We start from the raw sequence: 23,595 nt of genomic DNA on the forward strand, positions 1-23,595 counted from the left end.
AGAGACGGTTAGCGAGCGCATCTAGCCCTCAAATAGCTTTGCACGAATGTTTGAAAAACAAACAAAAGTAGTTTTTTTTCGTTTACTTAACTTATTGTTTTTCAATGTGAATAGAGCAGAACGATATATGTTAACGATTCTTCAATACATTTGTTGTTGTTTTTTTGTCAGACATTATGAGATGGATTAAAAAAATGTCAAGTGTTTATTCAAGTTAGTATTATATTCTACGCAATTTAATTACGGTCCCAATACCAGTAAATTGTATTCCACAGTTCAAAATTGAACATGAAAAAGCAGTGTAGCAGTGAAGCTTGATTCTCACTAATTGGACATGGCTTGTTGGGCATCGGGGAAATAAGATTATGTTTGATTCTAGTTTATCTACCATCGTATTCAGAGTTTGTTTCATTGGGAACATCTTGTGACCCTGAGAAGCTTAAACAGCTAATTTGTTGAGGATAATTGTCAGAAGTTGCTTAAGAAGCAGTGAGCTCTTGATTACCGTGCTTTATAGGCAATAAACAAGACTCATTCTAATCTTTTAGGATATACAGTAATTCAAATAAACGTTTGGTACCGGAGAACCTGTGTTATTAAAAAATAATGCTGACAACAAACAATACAATTTCGAAAAATATATATTCCAGAGTTTTATAATTATTGAGCGAATTTGAACTGTTATTTAAGATAACTTACATTATTATTCCCATCTTAAAATACCCCGAATGGCATAAACTGTCCTGTCGTCGGATTAATTACATCATAGTAAAAATATACAGGGTGATTATTTTCTACGATATTATTTGTTTTTGGACTGTTGTCCAAAATTTCTGGTAATCTAAATGAAAGAAGGGGTTATTTTTAGGACGATGACACCTTTAAATACAGGTCAGTTAACTGTTGGTTGGTTGGTTTGTTTTGAATTTTGCTAAAAGCTACACAAGGTCTATCCGCGCTAGCCGCCCCTAATTTAGCAGTGAAAGACTAGAGGGAAGGCACCGCTAACTCTTGGGCTACACTTTTACCAACCGTCACATTATAACGCCCCCACGACTGAATGGGCAAGCATGTTTGGTGGGACGAATTGCGAGTCAAGCGCCCTAACCACCTGGCTATGCTAGGTTGTTGGCTAATTTACTATACTACTATTTCAGGGAATACTGCCTGGATACGATGGGTGTTCACCTTCTGGTATGTCTTTTAAACAGCGTTGATAAGGATTAAAAATACTTTTCATGCAAGTTGACACCAAGTAAATGCAAGAGGTTCTTATTGAGTTGTAAAATGGGTAGAAACCGTAATTTAAATGGTTTTTATGCTGTAAATGTGTTAGCTATTACACGCTGTAGGTTTGGATTACAAAGAATTTAGTAAGCTTAAATTAAAAGTTTGGGTTATAAAACGGCTAAATATTAAACATATCCTCCCGATTGGAACTGTAAAATGGATAATCATTTATAAGTTTTTATTATAGATTGGTGATTAAACACGTGCGAAGATATGATCGGTTATGACTGATTAAACTTACATATTATAGGAATTAATGGTTTATAAACTAGTGGTTGTATCTATTACAAGACCCGGCTGTAAGATGAGTTGATCATCATACGTTTCAGGTTTCGGTTGCAAGGTGATTAGTCAACATATGCTACAAATATGGGTTGTGAAATAATTAGTCAACACATGCTATGAGCTCTGAAGTGGTTAGTTAGCATATGGTACAAGTTTGTATTCTAAAGTAGTTATTTAAAATATGCTACAGCTTTGGGTTTTAAGGTGGTTCGTTAGTATATGCTAAAGCAATTAATCAGTATACGCCATAAGTGTGAGTTGTAAAATTGATAGTGTATATTTGCTATAAGTTTGGGTTTTAGAGTAATTAGTAAACGGTAAAGCTATAAGTTGGGTTGTAAAATGATTAGGCTGTATGTGCTATAGATTTCGATTCTAGAATGATAACTCATTGTATGGCAGTAGAAAATGCTGGAGTTTTGTTTAGTAAGTGAAGTAGGTACTTATCAAATGGTCAGTTTATTTCCCATGTTGTTGTGACTGCATCAACGTTAAGAACAAAGGGGGAAAAATTAATGAAACAATGCATTCTAATATTTATAAGGAAGAATTTAAGCACACTGGATTTAATTAGCTATGCTCATTAGCAGGCTGATTTTTATTCTTATTATTTGATCTAAATAGGTATCTCGCTGTGAACGAAAGTAAATGTTTATTATTGTCATATTAATCCTAATAATTTACCCACTACTTTTCTTGTTCTACTTGTGAACAGCAAAATAGAAACATAATTTCAAGGAAACACTAGACCTTAAGCATATAACCTACCTTTTGTTCTAGAACGCTACAAGACGTGACCAGAACTTCAGTTAATACAGAAGTTGAGTATGTTATATTAAAACGACTTAGGACCCTCACTTGTAGCCACATACAGTCATGCTCTATCTAACCACCATGAATCTTGACAATAGTCCTGCAGCGTAGTTTCAACTGCAAAAACTCCGTCGAAATTATGTCATTTCCAAATCATAACGCTTCTCTCTGCTGCCTTTTTATAAGTACGACAGCTTTTCAGCACCAATTTCAAAAGCCTGATCCCACAGAAATTCATAGGCGCCGTGTTCGGAGACTTGGCTATTTTGTCTTCGTATAGAATAGCATAAATACCCATTTTTCTTCTCTTTGAGGCATGCGACAGTTGAAAGGATATGTCGTGGAAATAACTTGTGCACGCGTGACTCTGTTGCTCCTCCAGATGAATATCCTTCGTGATTATGTTGCAGAGATTATGTTTTTTGCCACTGACCTTTGTTTTTGTAAATTCTCATCTGTTACAATACACCGCATTTTTACTACCACAGCTGGGATACGAATTTTTGCTCTTGTTGGCTCTGGTGACAAAAGTTGATCCATAGTCATTTGTTTTTCTTAGAAATTCTAAGTTCAAGATTTGAGCACAACTGTGAGTATATGAATCTTCTGCATCAGAAAGGGCTGTTACAGACCCTTCCCAAAAGCGATCAATTTTCGGTGGCAACATAATACCTACAAATGTCAAACAATATCGAAATGTCTTTCTGACGCATGATATTCTACTACGAATCTATTTCGGTTGTGGTTGTCACGTGACTTACCGACTTGCACTTCCGAAATATTTTTAATACAACGTAGTTAACTTCTATGTAACCATTTTAGCTCTTACTGTGCGAACAATGCAACTAATTCTTATAAAAGCTAAAGTATTTCTATTCTAGCTTTTAAAACATTAACTCATATCTATTTCTTCAAAGAAATGAATTATTGATTAGCATTTTGTGTGCCGTGTTTCCTAAGTGAATAAGTGTAATTTGAGTATGTGTGTGTGTTTTTCTTCTTCTTCTTTTTCTAGGCAAGAAACTGAAAATAAGTGACAACTAAACAGAGAAGTTTTATACAAAATTCAGCTTATACATCACGTGTTATTTTCTGTTCCACTTCGTTTTTTCTTTCTCAAAAAGGTATATTTCTAGTACTTTCAAATGTGAGAGCTTGGCAGGTTACAAGAAAAAGCTCTTCTGACAAATGTGATGATTTCGTCTTCTGAAACACGTGGGAATGATCTAAACAAAACCCTCCTGTTTTCTCAGTTCATTATTATTTCCATAATTCTGAATTTAAAATTATCTTTTAACAAAATTAACAACAAAGTTATTCAATACTTTATTATCTCAAAGATAATTAAATATAAACGTTTTATTTCAAAAACGCAAGATAATTCTTTCGAATTTGGAGAATACGTTGTTCTGTTTTTAGTTAAAAAATCCTTTAATTTTAATTGGGTCCCCTGGTGGTCAATGAAAACTATAAGGACTTACAACGCTAAAATCCGGGGCTCAGTTCTTTACGGTTGACAGAGCACAAATGGCAAATTATGTAGTTTTTTGTTAAAACAGTAAATTTCATTGGTTCTTTAAGATTTAGAAAGAAAGTGCAAGTTTGTGTTATTGAACAAAAAGTTTGAAAATTGACAGTATAATTCTTTTCGAGAATAAACAACATTACTTTAGAAAATAAAGCTTGTTTGTTGTTAAGCGCAAACCTACACAGTTGACCTTTTGTACTATGTGTACCAAGGAGATAAAATCCTATAATTTACGTTATAAGCTCTCAAGCTTGCCGCTGAGCAACTGGGTGGCATGAAAAAAAAAAAAGATATCACGGTGAGAATTATTCTGTTTTCAATGTACAACTAACGTGATTTACATGGTGTTGTACTGAAATATTAATAACAACAGATTTCATTTTAAATAATATTTAAGAGTCATGTGTTTGTGTATAAATATTATTCAGACAAAAAATATAACTACATGTTCAATTGTGTTTATTAAAACAAGCTTTCGGATACAATGCTAGAACCGGCAGAGAGTTATTGTGTAAACTTCAGATTTTTTAACCTTCCATTCACGGCTTGATTTGCAGGTCAAGATTGGTGATAAATCTGGAGTGTGTAACATACCAAAAATTCAAATTTTATAAAATATGCTAAAACAGTAGTTTGTGAATTAGGACTTCCATTTTGTAAAACAAAATATCAGTAATACTCTTTGCTCTACTTTTGACCAACATCTTCCATTTCCTGGCAGTAGTCGATTGTTTTTATTCTGTGCTATTTCCTGTTTTTAAGTATAGAAAACGAATGTAGAACACTATGGAAACATCAAAATAGAAAACGAATGTAGAACACTATGGAAACATCAAAATAGAAAACGAATGTAGAACACTATGGAAACATAAATATAAAAACAAATTTAGAACACTATGGAAAAATAAAAATAGAAAACGAATGTAGAACACTATGGAAACATCAAAATAGAAAACGAATGTAGAATACTATGGAAACATAAAAATAGAAAACGAATGTAGAACACTATGGAAACATAAAAATAGAAAACGAATGTAGAACACTATGGAAACATAAATATAAAAACAAATTTAGAACACTATGGAAAAATAAAAATAGAAAACGAATGTAGAACACTATGGAAAAATAAAAATAGAAAACGAATGTAGAGCACTATGGAAACATCAAAATGCGATTCTATGCTTCCTATCGCTTGCAATCGCAAAGTGAAAAGGTGTTTCAAGTGCAATAAATTCAGTCGATGTGGATATGACCACGGTGGGATATCCATTGAAAGGATGATATCAAATAAAAGACGGTAAACAGAGTATAGAAGACATAAAGAAATCTAGAAGTGAAATGAAGGAATCTTCTGCTTATATTTCTTCGAAAACAAGAGTTGCTGTGTTGATTCAGATGTTAATAAAATTCATCTTCAAACTCATCCATTACTCTTTTACACTTGGTCTGTTGCTTCTCTTATTCAATAACTTCTGTTTATTGTTTCTGCAAAAGAAATATAAATTTCTGGCAAATTTACACCGAAAATAGCCATGTATAGTTCCTCGTCAAAATAGACCAACTCTGACGACTGAAAGCTGTATTGAAATTAGTTTCAAGTTTTATTCTGGTTTTGGACTTTTTTCTATTCAAGTCTGTATAATACAACAACAAAAAGTGAGAATTAGTACTACCAGATCGGAAGATGTGAAAATTTATCAGTAAATGTTAGGGATTTTGGCCTGATTAAGTCGCAGATTCATGATTAATATACTTTTCAATTATATTTGTGATCCTTTTATAGAAGTCCTATAATTTCAGTTTTACACTTAAGTTACTTATACACAAACACTCAGATATATAAACATGTATATAAATAATCAAAGCATAATTATTTTCTAAATATCATTTGATTTTAATTTTAATTTTAGATCTTGATTGGTTGGTGAAGCTTTTGCAGCTTTAACAGGTTCTGCTCTTCAGCCAACCTAATAAAGAAACTGAAACACAATAAATAAAGGAGATATATCTTCAACAAATTCATAATTTATATGTCCCCTGGTGGGAAAGCGGTAAGTCTTCGAGTTTACAATGCTTAAAATTAGGGGTTCTATTCCCTTCGGTGGGCACAACAGATAGCCCGATGTGGCTTTGCTATAAGAAAGCACACACACGTTATCTATGTAAAGAAACATATACATCTCAGTAAGAATATTCTAGACACATCAGTAACAAGTAATGATTATATAAAATCCAGAAACAATTAAAACTTTTAAATAATAAATCAATAAGTTATTTAAGTTAGATTCAAAATATATTTCATAAAATTAAAAGGGAAAACAAAAACAAAAATAATTTTTTGTAATAAGCCATTGTTACTGATGATGCAGTTAAAAAAATGTTTTCAGCATCTTGAGGAGCTTTGACTTGAGTTTCTAATATGAAACGTAGGTTGATTCATTCTAATTCTTGAATTCTCTGTTTAGCCAAAGCAGCCTTCACAACATATTGTACATTGTAATTTATAAAACCAGTTTTAGAACTGCAAGAGAAAGATTTTAAACATAATAATTCTATTTGTATTTTCTAAGGATATTAATAATATAACCGAGATTACAGAGTTGACATCTTAAATTTCTACACTAATACCTTCTTGCCTTTTTCATTATTTTGTTTATAGCAAAGTAAAGAGTTCAAGTTTCTTTTGTCTATAAAGTACAATGACATTAATATTACTTACAGCTCTTCTTATAGTGTTAGGTGTACAGGAGGTTATCAAAGTCTTGCACTGTTTAATACCAACATTAAAATTAAACCAGTTTAAATCTTCATTCCAAATGATAAAACAACCAACGATGTAACAGAGCAAATACGACATCACATCGGAGCTAACATTTAACTTCATTCTATGAACAACAATGGTTTACATCTTCCCTTCTATGAAGCCCATTATTAAAATAGAATAGGTAGGTGCCATTTTTGTACACATGGCAATTCCTCTTATCTGATGGTAGAAATCATTATTATTAATAAATAAAGAAATTATTAATCAGTACTAATTTTACAGTTTCGATTAAAAAATTCTTAGTAATTCTGAAATGCAAAAGTTCTGGATAACGTTTGGTTATGTAAAACACGAATTAAAAAGTCTGGATGAATAACATTAACACCTTTTTTTCTTTTTTTACTGGCACACTAGACAAAATCAAGTTAAAAACACAATAGGTTAAAATAATTTGTTAAAACCGATGATCAGAACCTAACATAATTTTAGACAAAGTCACTTACAATGATTCACTACATACAGAAGCGATTGAGGTTGACATTAGACTGTGTAGAAACGTATGGCAGGTTTATAGCCTTCGGTTTAATTCAGTAGTTTTAACATTTTGTATTTTAAACTTCATTTTATCGGTTACGTCAGTATAAAGGTTGTTAATATATAATATGATGTTTGTGTCTTTATTTATTGTAGAAAGCGATACATTTTCAATTTGCTATACAAACTTTATCATAAAATGCTGCATATCCGACAGAAATTTTGTGGTAATGTTATTGAAGTTGTATTGATTTTTTGAGCATTTTTCTAATTTGAGACCACCACTGTAATCATTAAATACAAGCTCTCATCTTTCGAAATAACCATATTTTAAGATAATACAAAAAATGTAAACATGAGACTAAACCTGCTAAACGATTGAATGCCGTTGTGAAAACAGGAACTTTCCAAGACTTCCTGTCAAAGAGATTTTACCATACTATAAGCGAAATTCAAAATGTGAACTACAGCTGAGTTTCCTGTGGACTTCTCCTTCAGCTTCGGGCTTAATACAACATCCTTCGTCAGATCTATATTTTATGAAAAGGAGAGAGAACAAACTGTCTAAAACTTTTTAAAAGAAAAAACAAACGAACTTCATTTAAATTTGAGCTGTTTTGTGTTAGTCAAAATGAATGGCAACGAATTTTTGAAACAATCCAAATATATACATTTTGTATATACATTTATATACAGTGTTTAATTCGTCTTACCACTTTGTCTTTTATATCTATTTCTTGAAATCAGGTATAATCATAAATAGACGTTCATAATTTGTGTACTTAATGATAATTTGTTTACATAGAGACATTTGCATTCGTAAAAAAGGCTTTACAGCGTATTAAAATTATTTCTATTTGATCCAATGTGCATAAATCAAGATATCATACTTGTTCTTATTTAAAGATATTTATTACAACGTAGAATACATGATGTTCAATCCTTTATCAACTGCTTATGTCTGGATACTTAAAGCGAACAGTGTACTGATCTCCGTGTTAGGACCTTTGTCAATTCAAATGTGTTTACCGAAGTTAGAGATAGATATCGGAATATCATTCACCTCTAGAAAGATTCAGTCCATAATAATACAATATCATAGATTATTGTTCAGCTTAGATTTTGCATATTCTTAGTTTGATATCCCCAAAAATATATTTCTGCAACTAATTGTGTACTGTATTTTCTTATTACTGTTTCGTTAATTTTGTAGAATTATTTGGTTTACGAAGCAACAGAGAATGATTTGAAATATAAGAAAAGGTTTACATTGAACATGAGAAAAGAACTGCTACGGTCTAGCATGAGTTTCTTTGATGTGATTTATACGTAGACATAGCATAGAATGGAATATATAATGTTTATAAATACAGATTTATTCCGTTTTCACCAGTGAGAAGCATAACGAGAAGTAACCGACACTTCAACTTATTGTGTACTAGCCAGTGTCGTCTCTGTGGAATGAGTGATAGCCTTTTATGGTTTTTATGTATTTGCACCACGAACTTTTAGTGTAAACATATTATATATATATATTTTTTTTTTCTCATTGAAAGATCATTCTTGAAAACCGATGGCGCTTTCAAATTTCAAAGCTTATTCTTAAAGCTTTTCTATAACAAAATTAAATAAAACACGTATTTCGAAATTCACTCTAGAAACATCCACAAGTTGAAAATGTATCCAGGCTTTTCATGTCCAGATGTTTACAATTTGTTCAACACGAGGAAGTGCTCGTCTAGGTGTTTACAACCTTTTCGACAAGAGAAAGTGCTCGTATAGGTGTTTACAACCTTTTCAACAAGAGAAAGTGCTCGTATAGGTGTTTACAACCTTTTCAACAAGAGAAAGTGCTCGGACTTTAAAGGAGTAAGTGTCGTTAAACACCCTTCTGGTCTAGGAGTTGTTTAATTCCTTCGATGTTGTAATTCTATTTAGTGAAAAGCTAAAAATGGGCTATCTGCGCTCTGCCCACCGTGAGGAACTAAAACAGCAAAATTGTACATATAAATATATTACTTACATAAAACACTTGCTTAAAAAGCCCTTTAACCCAAGACTTTGTAACGTAATACATTGGTTTGTATTTATTCTCATTTTATCGGGGTTAACATTTAGAACAAAGTGAGGTAAAAAAGTCACCGTAATATCATCAGTTATGACATTCTGCCACCTAGAGTGAATAATATATAACTATTGTTCACTTGACCCAATGCATAAACACGTTGGAGGATGGGTGCGAATGTGAATGATCAAAGCACAACTTTTTTTTTAACAACTTTGATCTAAGGTAAGCACTTAGAAATTTTATGGTTACAAAATATATATTTCAAGTATTTTCATTTTGTTTATTTCAAATAATAAAGAATTATACACACCCGAATATGCTGTAAACGAAACACTATTCAGCTTCAGTGATTTACAGCCGCGGCATAGCGGCTCATGGAATGGTTACGAGTTTTTAAGTCCAATCTTTTAGCTCATAGCTTCGTCATATTTTGACCGATTTGAGATCTAATTACAGTTTTGGACTCAGTAGGACAAACCCTTTCGATTGATGTATTTTATCACGCCCAAGTTTCATAGATTAATTACTCTAATCCTGCCTAAAATGATTTCAATTCGAGGGTTTGCTACTAGAGATTCTGGTAAGTAATAAAATCGAATCGGGTACACGCGCGACCCACGCTTGGTGTTTCTGGTTCACAAAAATATAGCTAATAAGAAAGGGGAGAAGGTCTCATAGATTAATTTTCTCTAATTCTGCCTAAGAGAATTTCAAGTACCGCAGCTATTGAGGATTTCCCCTTGTTATAACTTGCGATCGATTTACGATGAGTGGCTTAGGTTACACACTTGTACCCACGTTCTTTTGCGTCATTGTTCTAGATAATACGTAACTTGTGTATAGCGTATTGTCCCTCCCGATTCCTGCCGGGTGAATTTAACTGATGCTTTAAGGGACTGAAATGCAGTTGCTAAATGCAGCAATTATTTTAAAGTGCAATTACTCTGAGTTAGATGGGTGTAATTTTACGATGTATGTAAGTGCAATTACTCTGAGTTAGATGGGTGTAATTTTACGATGTATGTAAGTGCAATTACTCTGAGTTAGATGGGTGTAATTTTACGATGTATGTAAGTGCAATTACTCTGAGTTAGATGGGTGTAATTTTACGATGTATGTAAGTGCAATTACTCTGAGTTAGATGGGTGTAATTTTACGATGTATGTAAGTGCAATTACTCTGAGTTAGATGGGTGTAATTTTACGATGTATGTAAAACGACTCCCAACCACAAGATGTGCATTTTTGCAGTATCTGAAAAAGGTCTGTCCCCAGTCTTTGTTTTATGTAAAAATTACATTTATAATAAAAAAGATATTCATTTTAAAACATTTTCAAGACACATTCCTCTTGATTAGTGAAAACAACACTGAAAGAGATATTACTATTATCTCTATGAATTGGTTTGAATACATACTGATTCTCAGATATATAATAATTGTTAAAAAATAAAAGCATTAGAAATTTCTCCGAAGGTTTATACAGTATGTAATAAGCAATCGCAAAGGGGTTACATGTTTGTCTTGCTTACTTAGTCAGTTTTATGTTTAAAAACACATATTTGTCTGCTTTTAGAACAATAGAATTGTTCTATAATTTTATTTCGCGCGTTCGGTATATAAAAGTATGCCGAAAGTAAAAAAAAAAAGCTTACTTTCTGCTTTGCTTTTCATAAATGTAGTAACAAATGGCAAGAAATAACTTTTATAGGAAAACACACCAATGTACAAAAAAAGTAAGGTGCGCACATAAGTTGAAAAAGTTTAACTTTTGGAAATGAGATAATGAATAAAAAAGTGAAACTAACGCCAATATTGGAATAATTTTTAAATGTCATCTGCTGTCATAATTTTCAATGTGTATCTAGAAGAATATTAATATGCAGTGTATGGGAGCGACACCTACTTGTTCTAATCAATTCTCAGCAGTGTATAAGATGATAAAGAACCCCCTGCTGGACTTTAATCTCGCTTGTCATCTGCATGCCATCTGTGAATTTATGATACATGATTGTTCAATTGATGGTGAGAAAGAACATGTGGAAGCCGACCTCACCTACCAAATTAAACACATACAAACACGACGGGTGGAGATTTGAATTAGCATCACATGAATTTATCCAGGGGTCGGTAATGGTACGAGTCTTTCCAGCTGTCTCTTGCGTGTAAATATCATGTCATTCAACTCTTGTTGATCACGCTAGCACCATCAGACGAGTCTCAATGTATTACCTGCTTAGTAACCTGTAACGGTGGCGCTGTTGAAGTCATTTGTATATTTGGTAGATTAAAGCAACCTTCTACATCGATCTAAACGTTAATAGTTGTTTAAAATACTGTTAGTTTCATAATCTCCCAGATATAAAAACATATGTGACTCAGATCAGATGAATAAGTATATTTTGTATATATTTTGTTATTTCGACTATTTATTTTTATAAATAGTCGACATTTGGACTGTGTTTTTTTCAGAGCCGAATTTCCTAAAAGAAAAACGAAAAAAACATTTGCCATTTTTTACTATGACGCTATTAGAGTGAATCAACATACTGTTATTACAAAATATGATATTAAAATAACTTACTGTCTGTACAAAGTATAGGAGTATAATAACCGACTGTAAGTACAAAGTTTATATACATAAAAAATAACCAATGGTAGAAATGTATGAAAAAAAAACATTTTCTGCAACTTTTAGAAGTTCGAACATTTAATTAGAAAATGTATACCTTTTTATAGGTGTTGAGTCTAGAAAAGAATTTTTGAAATATTTTTTTCCGTATTTACTTTATCTATTGCTTTTTAAGTGTTAAAATAAAATGTGTTAAGATGTTCTGAAATATTAAAAGCACAATAATTTCTACACAGGGACTGTTAATCTTACTGTAAGTAATGGTTGCAACATAGCCATGAGACCGACTCCACTGCATTGTAAGTTCTCTACTCGTGCGACAGAGCATATTTTATGGCAACATATCACGATACCTACTCAAGGAAATGAGAGAAACGAAGATAAACAAGGGGAATGAGAGGTGGAACCTTTACAAAACTCAAGCGCTGAAGTGATAGATGTAAGTTGACCAAGAATTGAAAAAAAAATTGCAAGGCTGATAGAATGGTTGCTTCTGAACTTCTAAAGTGATAATACAACTGGAATCTAGAGGCATAACTGAAGGCGGTCCCCCAGTGGCACAGTCTGCGGACTTACAACACTAGAAACTAGGTTTCGATACCCGTAGTGGGCAGAGCACGGATAGCCCATTGTGTAGCTTTGTGCTTAACTTCAAACACACAAACTGAAGGCGATATATTTAAACTAAACAAAATTGTCCTGAAACAACACACCTTAGACCACACCACGCGTCTCTGGAACCTTCCTTTATTCAAAATTTAATGTAATGATGGCAATAGTTACTTATTTTGTTTTAAATTAATTAATTAATTTGAAGTACGTGTATCACAAATAGTATCCGTTATTGTAGGTTTGAGAACTTAATTGGACTGAAACTGTCTTTTTAAAGAAAAGGAGACGACGTTTCTGCTTCTATAGACAATTTATTCGTACATTGTTAAATGTAGAGAATATTTACCAGGAAACATATCATTATATTTTGGACAATAAAGCTCATAACGTAACAAACTGATAGTTGTCGTCATTTCAGCTAGGTCGTCCCCCGGTGGGATAGCTGTAAGTCTACAAAATTACAACGCTAAAATCCGGGGTTCGATTCCCCGCAGTGGACACATCAGATAGCCCGATGTGGCTTTTCTATAAAACAAACAAGCAATCAGCTAGGTCTGTTATCTATAATGTTTGGTCAGAGTAAACAAACTATATAGATTAGGTACTAAAAGAATACTAACTTAATATATAATGTAGCTAATTTTGTATAACGAACTAACTACGAGAACGTAATGTTATAAATCATATAAAAAAAACAGAACTTTATGATGAGTTGAACGTATTGATTCATCAACTGGTGCCCGCTCTATTATCAATAATATCTCACGAGGTTTGGTATAGCTTAGGATATTTGGGTTAGTCCTAAAATTTGTATATTGAGTTAAGAATGCAAAGTAATATTTATCAGTATAAATATATACACTAATTGGAAATAAAATTAGATGTTTAATTCATGTACTATCACTGATTCCTTGTTCCATAGAAAAGCTATGTTAGAGAATATCTTATATTGTAACTTAATATGATTTTAGATATCTTAGGTTGGTGTCATCTTCATATACTTGTTCCATAGAAAAGCTATGTTAGAGAATATCTTACATTGGAACTTAATATGATTTTAGATATCTTAGGTTGGTGTCATCTTCATATACTTATTCCATTCCGAATTAGTCATTGATTTTTGTTCGGCTTTCTAGTTATATTTACCAACAAAGTTGTAAAGACAGAAGTAAGATGAAAGATATTTACTCTCATCTAAGAAAAACATTTCCTAGAATAACAGTCTAAGAATTGCAGTTTTGGGGAATATCAGCTTTCATCACATCAGACATGGTTTTTTATTTGCGTATTTTGAAGGGCAAAACATTTAATATTAGAAACATTGTTGAAACTCTTACAGATTTTTTAATCATAATAACATATAATGAAACATTCGTTTCCGGATGATTCTCAGTCAAACAATGTGTAGCAGGCTACTTGAAGATGTACTAAATCTGAATTAATTAGGAAATATAAATACAGGAGGTCTCATCAGTGCAGTTGTTCCTTAACTTTCGTTTTCTAAACCTTATAACCATATTGAAGATTTGAGTTATTTAATTAGCTATTGACCATAAGTCACTTAATGATAATTTACTATTAATATAAGTATATCTTTGAAAATATACGCTACATTCGAGTGACAGTTGTCGCTCTCGACATATCTACTTAGCTCTAAAGAGATATTACAGAGATAATTTTGAAGGTGTGACATTACAGCTCTGGTGGTATTTGGAGTCTGAGTCGAAGTGAGTCATGATAAGGTTTAGAGAAGCAGCAATAGACAGAGTGAAGAAGGACTTGCCTGAGTCGAAGTGAATCATGATAAGGTTTAGAGGAGCGGCAATAGACAGAGTGAAGAAGGACTTGCCTGAGTCGAAGTGAATCATGATAAGGTTTAGAGGAGCCGCAACAGACAGAGTGAAGAAGGGCTTGGCTGAGTCGAAGTGAATCATGATAAGGTTTAGAGGAGCCGCAACAGGCAGAGTGAAGAAGGACTTGGCTGAGTCGAAGTGAATCATGATAAGGTTTAGAGGAGCAGCAATAGAAAGAGTGAAGAAGGACTTGGCTGAGTCGAAGTGAATCATGATAAGGTTTAGAGGAGCCGCAACAGACAGAGTGAAGAAGGACTTGGCTGAGTCGAAGTGAATCATGATAAGGTTTAGAGGAGCCGCAACAGACAGAGTGAAGAAGGACTTGGCTGAGTCGAAGTGAATCATGATAAGGTTTAGAGGAGCGCAATAGAAAGAGTGAAGAAGGGCTTAGCTGGCGAGTAGAAAGTAGGTAAGTTATTTCAGGAATAACCACGATTTGTAGAGGTGAAATTTTATTGGTGGAATTATGTTGAATACATGTAGAAGTCCTGTTTATTTGAATAAACACTAACCTTATTACTAACTGTACTTGAAATTCAACTTTATGAAAACAAAACCACTAGAATCACACTGAATGCTGAACCAATAACTACAGAATACAGGAGGGTAGGGAATTTCAATAAAATGAAGTAGGGCAAACGAATTTGAATGTAAAAGAGACTATATTTATACAGAAGCTTTAATCTAAAAGAACAGTAGAATTTTAGTGACAAACAAGAAATCTATATGGAATTTTAGACATTGACATTAGCCTCAACCTAAAATCAATATTAATTATACCAAACCTATTTTATTTTATTCTATTAGAAGAGAGTGTAAGTCTGCTAAAAAAAATCAGTGACGTCTACCAAAACAACTAAATAATGTTGTATGTTAATGCACGAGCAAAAGATACTTGAAATGTGACTTCAGTTTATAAACTAACGGAAAACTTATTCGTCACTTATGACTGCGAAATAAAAAAATAAATAATTTTAAACATTAGAAAAAAATAACATTCAGCAATTTAATTATTTATTTACATGCTAGAGTTAGCATCAGCCAAGGCTCTCCCCCTCCAATTCTGGAGTCCCGTCGTAGTACGTTTGCCAGTGCACACTCCAAGTAGTTACGTACTTAATTTATTGTTATAATACACATTTCATTAACAAGATATACGATGAATAATGAATGATAGTTATCGTAGATTTGCATTATCTGTTGGAATCCTAAGTAACTCGTGATTATAACTTGTTTTACTTGCTAAAATATTTACAGATTTATCTTGGATTTTATTATCTCGGGGACTCGGGATTTGTAAAAAATCAGCTACAAACTAAATCTGTATAAATGAAAATAATAAAGTAAAACGCAGTAGTATTGTGCAAACGGGAAGTTTTCTTTTATTCGTTAAGAAAATATTTAGTTGGAAAGAATGTCCTGTTCTGTAGAATGTAATAAAAAAAATACTTGTATTAGCGCCTTAAACCTCATACATAGATATTGGAAAGAAGATATTAAGACATGAAATTCCAGTGATTCCGGAAGTGTTGACTGAGAATACAACCTTTAAAAGCACCATGGCAACTATTTAATGTGAAGATGAAACCGTAACCTAGCAACAGTTCTCTATGTCACACCTTAACTTGTAATCTCAGCTAAACGATGATGTATACAAAGAGAGTATGTTTTTATAATTACTTTTTTCTTTCTCCTTCTAAAGTCCAGTTATCCCGTTTGTTTTTACCATAAACTATTTAGAATTACTTTAAAATTGATTTAAAAACAATAGGATGTTAATAATTTTGATTGAAATAGCATCATTAAAGTAAGTAAGCATAACTTTTTTTCCGTTTCTGATGTCCCTCTTGGGCAAGTAAACTTCTCTGGAAGCCACGAAATCAACGAAGTTGTATAGATGAGAAGACATTAAAATTTAGCTGCTGTAAAAATTTGTTTATGAATAATATATTACTATGTATTTTATATATCAATGTTTCCAATTTCAATATGTGATAAACATGAAGATAATTCTGATTGATATTTTGTGAAAGTTACTCAAAACATTAATTATGCTTTGTTCAGTGCTTATATGTTCGTAACTTTTAAATTACCGACTTCTTGTTATGACGTTCAATAACGGTGGTGTCCACATATCGCATGACGTTGAGTAATTTCGTACTTTTGCCTTTACAACTCTCGGTGTAAAGAACTGATAAAAAATAATTGGGTTAAGTCACATAGCAGTAATTAGTGAGATTAATTACAATATTGATATTATTTCTGTTCCAAGTTTGTACACGGCAGGACTTCTAACCACAGTTTTCCATAAGAATTTAGAAACCTCTGTTTAAAAAAGCCTATGAGATTCATATTAGCTCCATCAATCTAATTATTTGGTTGAAATATTCTCTTTTCTTTGGTTGAATTTTCGTCAGAAGACATTTGTATCAGTGAAGGTACAACAAACAACTTGCACATGTTTATTTAAATAATAATAATGTCATATTTTGTTTTACTCTATATACATAATTTACTTCTACGAAAAAGGCAAAATCTTCAAGGATGAGTTGGCAGTAATCAGTAAGTAGAATTTATCAGTACCTGAGTATTTTAAGACGTCTACAAAGAGAGCTCAAACTAACAACAATAAATAGGATATCTTATCAGTAAATGAGATATGAAGAGTAAATGAGCTTACTGTTTTCGAAGTCTTTCTCGGAATTAAATCTTCTTCAATAATCTTTCATTATTTTCATCTAAGAGTTAAAGAGATATAAAAGATAGCCAAAAATCTTGTTGGTAATGTCCTGAAAAAAAAAAGCCGTTATGCCAGAGTTTTCTAGAACACTTAGCACAGTTGTCATTAAAACTTAACGATATTTTGTTTCAGGATGCAGAACCTACCTTGCTTCTCCTAATAAAAATTTAGGTCATCTTCTTTACCAGAATATATTGTATCTCGTGATATTCATCTTAGGTCATCTTCTTTAGCAGAATATATTGTATCTCGTAATATTCATCTTAGGTCATCTTCTTTACCAGAATATATTGTATCTCGTAATATTCGGTGAAGAAGATGACCCAAGATAAGAATATACCGTATCTCGTGATATTCATCTTGGGGACATCTTCTTCACCAGAATATACCGTATCTCGTGATATTCATCTTGGGACATCTTCTTCACCAGAATATACCGTATCTCGTGATATTCATCTTGGGTCATCTTCTTCACCAGAATATACCGTATCTCACGATATTCATCTTATTACAATTTTTGTTATGAAAAGGAAGTGCTGATCACTTTTTACGATGTAGTATATGGTTTAGGAAATACAATGATCTGTTTTACTTGTCACTTCTTTAGATGCATTCTCTTCTTGAGACATGTTCGTTATACGTGAGGTTATAAAATTACTGGTAATTTTCTACGGAGTGATGGAAAAGGACAGGAGCCGTTGGATTTGTACGATTATCCATTACGGCAGATACACTATTAAGATGGGCAACCCTGGGAGAGGATATTATCCTTTAAAAGGTTTTTAGGGAATAATATAATAAACTATGAAACGATTAACTGACAGGATTCGAGAGAATTTAATAATTTGTGACCTAAAAAAACCAAAAAGACCAGGACAACGATTACTTTTGACGTTAAACAATACGACAGGAAAAGAAAAATGCACACAGATCTTAACTAGTTTTAACGTTTTGTTTGTCCTGTTTGTGTGTCTCCATTTTAATGCACGAAACAAAATACAAAACACTTTAGTCTGCCCGTATCACCACACTTTAATCATATCAAGGCCTCATTAGTTATAAATAACATTGATGAACTATTTTACATGATATAAAATACATTACAGAACATATTTTAATTAGTGTTAAAATATACAGAAGGAGTCGAAAAGCACAAATTAATAAATGAATAAATCCATCAGTTTATATTCATTGTTACAGTTAGTAAGCTACACTGTCGTGTAAGCCTAATTATTTTATTCCTTTATTTTGTTTACTAGATACAAATTACTAGCTTGGTTTATAATTCCACGTTTTAGCTATTAATATAGAAGCACTGATTTGTTTGTTCGTTGTGCCCATTATGGGTATCTAAAACCAGTTTTAGCGTTATAAGACTTCAGACGTGCCCCTGTGCCAGAGAGAGCTAGAAAGAGCAAATAAAATGGTTATAAATTACTAACATTATGGGATTGTTCTCCTCTATTGAAGGGAAATGAAATGTTCCTGACTACAGCCAGTCATATCATAACCAGCAGTAGTGTGGTGAATGCAGTCATGGCTCCCAGGAAAGAAATGCCACATGAAAAATGTGTAGAGATCAAAATAGCAGATGATAAAGTCTACTCCACTCGACGAATCAAGGCGAATTTCTTATTTCAGTAGGATATTTAAGAAAACTCTGAAAAGGGTACGTGAAACTGGTACTTTAAGTAATAGAAGTAGTCGAGGTAGAAAACTAAACTCAGGGAATAACTCAGGGAAGGCTCTTTATGCGATACACAAAAATCTAGTAGAGATTTTGCCAATTATCTAGTGCATTGTGCAATTTATTCGTTTTTCTTTTGTATTTTCTGTATTGATGTACTCCACTGATATCTACCAACATAACAAGGTGAAAGAAATTTCATAAAAAACACTTCAAATGTAAGATGTTTGTATGAAAATATAAGCAGCAAAAATTCTACAATTAACAAGAATGTAGTCGATACTTATGACAGTTGGTCGATTTGAAAATCATTTTAAGTTGGCTTTTATGAACAAGTACGTGATACACACATAAGAACTGCATAAATTTATAAACCATTTTACAAAATATATAAGATAATAAAAGAATGGAAAGTTGGACAAAAATATTTTTGCTAAATCCTAGAATAACAGATTTCTGAATTTCGTTTCGATGAATTTAATATGTTGCCCTGAGAGAGGATTATTCGTAAAAGCCATAGCCTGTTTTCTGATTTTCACGAACTGAAATCGTGTTCAATCTTAACCATGAGCAACAAATTTTGCTGAATGTCAATAAAATACTGCAATATGTTGTGCATTAGTTAAATACACTTTGATTTATTACAACATAGGTAATACCAAGCATTGTGATTAATTCCTTATTTAAAACTCAAATCTACTACTCAACAAGTGAAAATTAAATAATCTACATCACATTTTCTAATAAATGTATATTTCCAAGAAATCAATAATGGTATATAAACATGTGAAAAGTCATAATTTGTTCAAAAGTAGAATATATTGTTTCAAAGATGTATTTCAGTTTAAGGTGTACATTGTGGATAAAATCAATACGACATTTTGAAACAAATGTGGATATTGTAATAAACAGACAAAAATTTCGTTCTATGAAAAAAAAAAGTTGATAATCTTGCATCAATCATAGAGAGTAAAATAAAACAATAAAGTATAGAAACGTTTTCTAATATATCAGGATACTATTGATTGTATTTGGGAAATCAATGATAACATTAATGAATGTGGGAAGTTTTAATTTGTGAATACACATATACAGTTTCTTGTCATATATGAACATTACTCAGTTAAATACTGCATGTAAAAATGTAAGAGATAAACTTATATTTTAGACTCTTTAATGATTTTTGCAGAATGATTAGTTTTGTTTTTGTTTTTGAATTTCGCGCAAAGCTACATGAGGGCTATCTGCGCTAGCCGTCCCTAATTTAGCAGTGTAAGACTAGAGAGAAGCCAGCTAGTCATCACCACCCACCGCCAACTCTTGGGCTACTCTTTTACCAACGAATAGTGGGATTGACTGTCACATTATAACGCCCCCACGGCTGAAAGGGCGAACATGTTTGGTGTGACGGGGATTCGAACCCGCCACCCTCAGATTGCGAGTCGAGTGCCTTAACCACCTGGCCATGCCGGGCCAGAATGATTAGTTATAAAAGAAATAGTCAAATGCAAATATAAGTAATTTATTAGCAAAAACTGTGTATATACTAGTCTAAAAATATTAGCCTTATTATTTAAATTTATTCTTCTGTAAATTACAAAAATTTTATGACAAAAACATTTCTATCATAAACAGTAATAGATATTTTCTGTTAAACAAAAATAATGTAGATGTACTGGCTATAAAACTAAAATTTCTTGCACCCACGTTCTTCCCTAGAAATATTCGACGTCCTTCTGTAAGTTATAGGCTTCTTTCTCGTAATATATTTTAAGCTATCAATTTGGGGTTTAAATCTTCCACTTTGCAACACATTTTTCATCTCTATTTTTGCAAATTACCCGAAAGTTTCCAGTAACAATATTATTTTATCTAACGTTTGATGTATATTTTTCCAGTTGTTTGAAACTTATATTTGACACACACACATATATATATATTCAGTTTTTTTTTCAAGATTATATATCAAGTCAGTCTTAACAAATACCCTTCCTAATAGCCATGGATCCAATTTCAATTGCCCGGTAAATATATAGGCAATGAAATGAACGACTTATAAGTGACTCTATGGATACAATATGACCAGAGGTTTAAAATATTTATATTATCGTTCTTACCTGCTGGAGTGTTTGCCTATTTTTGTTTAAAAGTTAGAATAAGTGGATCTTTAATAAAATGTATTTCCCATTCACTAGAAATGAAATAGGATTTGACATATGGCTCCCCGAGGCATCTTAAATCCCTAGTGCTACTCAATGTGCTAAGTAGAAATGCCCTTTATTGCAAGTTTAATATTTTCCTTGTCTGATGATAAATTATACCAGTACCAATTAACTTCCTTTTTAGAATATATAGGCAGATATCATTTGTTGCTATATCTGGTAGTATCTCTTCTATGGTTTATGCTATTCAGTTCCTTTCATTTAATATGTCTTTCATACACATGTAATAAATTGCTTTCATTGTAAGAGTTGATATTCATGCGAGTTTTAAATTTACTGATAATCTATAACATTTTCGATTGGTTTGAATTTGTAAAATTAAAAAAAATCGAAAACTCCATTTCTTTAAAAATTACAGTGTAAATTGATGATATTCAAAAAAGTGCAAACGTTCTCCTCCAAAAAAATCTACAAATTTTGTTAGAAAGCATCAAAACTTGATAGGCGTATTGGAAAATATTCCATTTTGAGGTTTGGGACCACATTCAGACGTAAATAAAAAAAGAATAAAAGTGAATCAAAATATAATATTTGTAATGTTGACAGGCACGCACCCAGAGCACATACCTTAAAAACTGTAGTTGAGTACACTATGGCGATGTTATACAAAACAAAAGGAAAACAATTGATTTTTTCCTGAAAGGCATACCATTTAAAGGTTTGTTGTCGTATTCAGACATTAAAAAACAGATGCAAAATAAACTCAAATCTGAAGTTTTTTTTTTCATAAGCACAAATAATTATAGCCAGAAATACATATGAACCTTTTAAAGAAGACATGGGTCACTAACTCCAGTACCTGAGCTAAAATTTAGCTCAGCTAATGTGAAACTAGAAGAGTCTAGCCAATTATGATCAATGTAATAATAAAAAGGATTGATCACATTATTGAAACATAAATGTACTATTACAGAAATTATTTAATTCTCCCCTTCTTTAGAATAATAACTATCATCATCAGAGTCCAAAGGAGCAACCTCCACATTTTGACAACTCTAACACTTGCACAATTCTCTGCAAGACATTTAATGTGCTTTACATGAACAACGACCTGTTTCATATCCCTGTTTACAGTTGAAATTAACTGCTTTCAGCAAGTCAGATGACACAGGTTCCTTTTCATACATGTTATAATAAGATGGTTTTCCTTTTTGTGCCAGCTATTGCCAACGGCTGACGGTGCATTGATATAACGTTTTTAGTAAACGGTTATAAATTGCTGCCTGTTGCAATGTTGGTAAAGAGCATCTTGTGTTGTTGGTAGATTCTTTCCTAAAAGTGAGTTTTAAGTGAGGCAGAACACTTTGTATCTAGCATTGTTCACATCAATAAAGTAGTTTGCTCATCTAACTGACAGACAAACTTTTCTAATATCAGGAAGGTGGAGTATTTGAGATTGAAATATTTTCCAATATCAGCAAATGTTGCCAGAAATTCGTAACCCTCTGATGTTAATTCCTTTTGTCGTGAATAAATGTAATCCAATTATTGCATCACATACTTCACCATCAAGTGCTGCTGTAATGTGACTTTTTAAATGCAAACAAATTTGGCGTGGATTGTGAGCGAAGTGCTATAATTATCACAAAAACGTCTGAGTCATGACTTTTGATTATGATGTTCTCACAATTGTGGTTGGCACGTTTTGCATGTTGAAATAACCTAATATTGGTTTCTTCGTGATTACTGCAAATTTCGAAGACAACACTGACAATAAAATCATAGTTTTTGCTTTGATCTAATGGCAATCTTCACCATTTCCAGGTGATGTCATTATTCAAAGTGCAGTTTTGCCAGATTTAAAACAGGAATTTGACTTGAACCTCTTTGTTATTTCTAAGTGCAAGAAATTTCCCCCACAGATTTGGAGATTTTTGGTTGTCACTATAGATCCATATGAACTCTGTCCCATCGGTGGCTCACGTGGAGCACTCGATGTATTTTATGCTTTATATAAAATACCTGCCTGTCACAAAGTCAATCCGCAGGCATTAACATTTATAGGAAAAATACATAATTTGAGTAAGGATGTTATTTGCTAGTTCACCAAAATTAGGTGTGTTGTTCCTAAGGGCCTGAAACAATGTCATAACATCAATAAGCAGGGTAGCATTCTCTGGTACTGTATCAATGTGACACTCAGCTTTGCTTCCAATGATACTCATTTGTGCAGACTTGTTAATTTTAGCAAGAGTTTAAGCTTTGTTGGTTAGTGGAAGGGACAATGCCTCCAAGGAAGAGAAGAGCATGTTTTTGGTTTGACCAGGGACAAGTATTTTTGCAGAAAGCTTCTGGTCGCATGTGGCCATCTCTTCACCAGGTTTGTTTTAGCTTTTCTAAATTTGTGTAGAAAAAGTCTTCAACTTTGGAGATTTTAAGAACGCATAAAAGTCTTCCTTGTCATAAATGTAATAGTCGTCTCTTCTCCGTTTCCCTCAGCATTAATTAAGCCAGCTTTTACTTCAACGCTAGTAATAACTCTAAAACTTATGCAAACAAGCTGCTCTAATGGCTATTCAAAGGGATTAATCATTGAGTACACAATAGAAATACCCTTCTTGATACCTGT

Source organism: Limulus polyphemus, unplaced genomic scaffold (assembly GCF_000517525.1).
Source record: "Limulus polyphemus unplaced genomic scaffold, Limulus_polyphemus-2.1.2 Scaffold21, whole genome shotgun sequence".
NCBI classification, from domain to species: Eukaryota; Metazoa; Arthropoda; class Merostomata; order Xiphosura; family Limulidae; genus Limulus; species Limulus polyphemus.